This window comes from Eschrichtius robustus, chromosome 11, assembly GCF_028021215.1.
Source record: "Eschrichtius robustus isolate mEscRob2 chromosome 11, mEscRob2.pri, whole genome shotgun sequence".
Lineage (NCBI taxonomy): Eukaryota > Metazoa > Chordata > Mammalia > Artiodactyla > Eschrichtiidae > Eschrichtius > Eschrichtius robustus.
Genome location: NC_090834.1, coordinates 11412869 through 11417787, shown reverse-complemented (window position 1 = coordinate 11417787; position 4919 = coordinate 11412869). Strand labels below are relative to the sequence as shown.

The 4919-nt window shown below is 41.2% G+C and overlaps 1 pseudogene; it reads left to right on the top strand.

The window, feature by feature from the left end:
- Window positions 1-1160: 1160 nt before the first annotated feature.
- LOC137772098 (small nuclear ribonucleoprotein Sm D3-like) lies at window positions 1161-4659 on the top strand (annotated as a pseudogene).
- The last annotated feature ends 260 nt before the right edge of the window (window positions 4660-4919 follow it).

The following is a 4919-nucleotide window of genomic DNA, read 5'->3' as shown; positions in this document are numbered from 1 at the left end:
TTTTTTTACATCAGTAGTTAAACACTCATGTTTCCACTGGTGAAAGTCTCTGTGGAACTGCAAAATATAAAGCAGATAAGCTAAGAATGACTCTGGTTGGCTCTACAGAACCCCTCCTACCTGTGCACTAGGACTCCTATCCTCTACCCTATTCAAGGATGTGCCCTGAGCAGTTTCCCCTCTGTCCCCTATATCAACATGTAACACTGCTCTACTGGATCATTCCTGCCACCTGAAAACATGGTGGAACAGTCCCCATCTTTGAGCCAAACCACCAACCCAAAGCATCTTCCTTCACCCCACACCCCCTATAGTTACTACCCCATTCCTGTCTTCTTCACTACAGCAAAACCCACTGACAGAGTTGTCTATACATTCTGGCCCCATCACTTCCCCTCCAGTTCTTTCTTGAACTCCCTCCAGGTGGGTCTTTGTTCCCATGACTCCTCTATGGCTCTAGTCAAGGTCACAAAAGAACTTCGCATTGCCAGAAGTTACAGATGATTCTCAGGCACTATCTTTTTTTTTAAGGTATGTTGAAATTTCTTTTTAAAAATTTAAAAATTTATTTTTTTTAATTGAAGTGTAGTTGACTTACAGTGTTTTATGTGTATAGCAAACTGATTCAGTCATATATATGTATGTATATATATATATATGCACATTCTTTTTCAGATTCTTTTCCATTGTAGGTTTTTACAAGATATTGAATATAGTTCCCTGTGATATACAGTAGGTCCTTGTTGTTTATTTTACATACAGTAGTGTGTATCTGTTCATCCCATATTCCCAATTCATCCCCCCATTTCCCCTTTGGTAACCATAAGTTTGTTTTCTATGTCTGTGAGTCTGTTTCTGTTTTGTAATTAAGTTCATTTGTATCATTTTTTTAGATTCCGCATATAAGTGATATCATATGGTATTTGTCTGACTTACTTCACTTAGTATAATAATCTCTAGGTTCATCCATGTTGCTGCAAATGGCATTATTTCATTCTTTTTTATGGCTGAGTGATATGTGTGTATATACACACACACATACACACACACACACACACATATATATATGTATATATACACACCACATCTTTTTTATCCATTCATCTGTCGATGGACATTTAGGTTGCTTTCATGTTTTGGCTATTATAAATAGCACTGCTATGAACATTGGGGTGCATGTATCTTTTTGAACTAGAGTTTACCCTGGATATATGTCTCAGGCACCATCTTGCTTGGTCTACTGTAAGCAACCTTAGCTACAGTTGATCACTTGAAGCACTTTCTTCACTAGTCCCTGGGGTACCACTCCCTCTGGGTTCTCCCCACTTCACCGGCAGTTCCTCCTCAATCTTTTTTTTTTTTTGGTATGGTTCCTTCTCCTCCTCATGACCTCAAAATCTTTGAGTGCCACAGGGCTCAGTTCTCAGTTTACACAAACTTAGGGGTGGGAAAGAGGGATTCATCTAATCCCATGATTTTAAATACCATTCATATACTGATAACTCCCCAGTTTCTATATCCATTTTGGCCCTCTCTCCTGAAAGCCAGACTCATATAGTCAATTGCTTCCCTAACAACTCTGCTTGGATGTCTAACTGATGTCTCTAATTTATCACATCCCAAACCAAACTTCTTCTTTTCCCCTGAAATCTGCTCTTGTGAAGTTTTTCCTATTTCAATAAATGACAATTACATGCTACAATTTTCTCTTCTCTAAAACCTTGAGATCATCTTTGACACATCATTTGTTATCACATCCTACCTCCAATTCAATGGCAAATGCTATCGACTTTACTTTCAAAAATATATCCAATCTAACAACCACTTCTCACCATTCTGTTGACACCCTGAGTTTAGTCCAGCTCACCATCCTCTCTCATGGGGGTTAACAGCCTCCTAACTGTCTCCTTACTTCCTCCTCCACTCAACTATAGTTTATTCTACACAAGATCCAGAGTGATCCTTTTAAAACAGTCATCATATCTCTCTTCTGCTCAGTATCTTCCAGTAGCTTCCTATCTCACTCAAAGTAAAAGGCAAAGTACTATTAAGGGCCCAAGACCCTACACAATCTGTCTCCAGCAGATTAAGGTGGAAGCTTAGTTTCTACCAATTTCCTTATTCACCGCTGGGTATGATGGTCTGACTTCAGTCATCATCTCCTTGCTATTCCCCAAACATGGTGAAATATGCACCCACCTCAGGACCTTTGTAGATGCTGTTCTCTCAACTTGGACCATTTTTCTCCTGTGTATCCACGTGAATTCCTACCTCCACCCCACCACCCAGATATCTAAGCGGATCATTCAGAGAAGAAACCTTCTCAGACATCTGAACCTGACCACACTATATAAAAGGGAGCGCCCTCCTTCACCTCCTTATACCCTCTTTACCTGGATTTACTTTTTTACGGCACCTATCAATCTTGACGTATTATATATTCCTTTATTTACTTATTGTCTATTCCCATAAAAACAAGCTATGGCATCAGGAGCTTTGTCTCTGTTTACCGTTATATTTATTATACTGGCACTGAGTACAGTGCCCAGCAGGTGGTAGATTCTCAGTAATTATTTGTTGAATAAGTGAATGAATGAAGTGAAATTGACAGGCCATGAGCCACATTCACTGTAACCTCTACTGCCTGGGTGTGAACCCATCCTCTGGAGCCTCAGAGATGGTCTCATCCCTAGAGAGCTATCCTGTCCCCTCCTCTCAGGTCTTTGCTACTTCACAGTAAACATCTCCGGTTCTTTCCACAGTTCTTTAAAAAAGATGGTGGCTCTGACAGCACCTCTGAGTATCTTCACACTCCAGGATGCAGTTTGTCTGGATTTAGGGATCTGGACACTTAAAATAAGTTAGTTGTTTTCTGACTATTTTCTCATCCGCCTTGGGCTTCAGTTCCACTGTAGTGATGTTGGTTCTACCTGCTCATGCCTGAAGACAAGTCAAGTCTCCTTGTTCTGCTTAAAGATTGGATGAATTAGGGATGTGAATGATGTAAGTGTCCTTTGATTAGAAGGAGGTAGCTAATAAAGCGAACCTGTAGAAACAGTTTATCACCCATGAAGCACTGTATAGCCTATGCACATGATGGATGCAAAAGTATTTCCTAAAAACCCTATTTAAAACTTAATGTGGATGGTAGTCAGTGGCAGAAGACAGCACATTCAAATGGAGTAGCGTTTAATGAAGGGGTTATTTACAAAGGCATGGGAAGGATGAAGGAAAGCCAGCCAGAGGTGCTGAAGCAATCAGGGGCAAGCCCAAGCTGGGAAGTGTAAGCAGCCTGGCCTAAGAGTCAAGGGGAAAGGCCATTCCTACTCTTGGGGAGAGCAGCTAGCTTTAGGAGAGGCTGCCTCAGGTGAAGCAGGGAGAGTCAGGGGAATGAACATGCCCACCTAACTCACTGGCTGCCCTCCCATCTATGGCTAGTGTTATCCTTTTCAGTTCCCAAGTAGACACAAGGTAGCCAGGAGCCATTGATGTAGCCCACAAAGGCCAGCCTCCAGGGGCCCAGAGAAGGCTGCAGAGGGATGGAGGGGGGATCTGAAGGAACCAATGGGGAAGATCCAGCAGGGTTTGCTTAGTAATAAACAACTCTTGAAAAGTGAGGGCTTTCCCAAATACTTTTCTGTCGTGTCTGAAATATTTAATGATATGTATATATCAATTGTTTTAATGTTGAAGGTTTTCTTTTTTTCATTTTTGGTGGTGGTGGTGGTGGGATAATAGATTTTCCCCTTTGTTTTGCTTTTCTCTATTAAATTGACTTTATACATACAGTTCTTTAAAAAGTATTATGGGACTGTATGATTCCATTTGGATGAAGTTAGGAACTGGCTAAGCCAGTGTATGGAGATAGAAGTTAGAATAGTGGTTACCTCTGGGGAGGCGGTGGGTATTGACTGAGAAGGGGAGCAAGGGAACATTTCTAGGAAATGTGGATCTTGAACTGTATCTTATATGGGCATCTATTTAGGTAAAAATTCATTGAGCTGTACACTTAAGTTTTATTTTTTTATTGAATATAGTTGATTTATAATATCATATTAGTTTCAGGTGTACAACACAGTGATTCAATATTTTTATAGATTATACTCCATTTAAAGTTAGTGCAAAATAATGTCTAGGCAGGACCCGCCATTCACTCGCCTCACGCCTTCACAGTCGCAAGAGTCACCTCCGCACCAGAAAGGAAGAGGAGACCAGAGCCAAACTCTCTTCCTGCCGAGATGTCTACTGGCATGCGATTCAAGTCCTACATGAGGCTAAGGGTCACATCGTGACATGGGAGATGAACACTGGTGAGGTGTATCGAGGGAAGCTCATTGAAGCCGAGGACAACATGAACTGCCAGATGTCCAACATCACAGTCACGTACAGAGATGGCCGAGTGGCACAGCTGGAGCAGGTGTACATCCATGGCAGCAAGATCCGCTTTCTGATTTTGCCTGACGTACTGAAAAACGCACCCATGTTAAAGAGCATGAAAAATAAACCCAAGGCTCAGGGCCGGTCGGGGAAAGGCTGCTATTCTGAAGGCCCAAGAGGCCGCAAGAGGGAGAGAACGTGGAAACATCTTCCAGAAGCGAAGATAAATTTATCTGTTGGACAGAACTTTGCCCTTATTTTTTTCTTTTAGGTTATCTGGGTCAGGGAGTGCATGCTTTGGTATATGTCCTAGGTTATCTTTTGACATCTTTTTCTTTAGATCTGGGTAAATGTTAAACTAAATAAATATGGTGTTTTTTTTTTCTTCTTGAGAATAAAAAAAAAAGTCTATATTTCCCTGTGCTGTACAATACATCCTTGTTGCTTATTTATTTTATACATAGTAGTTTGCACCTCTTAATTCCCGCCCCTATCTTGTCGCTCCCCCTCCCCTCTCCCCACTGGTAACCACTAGTTTGTTT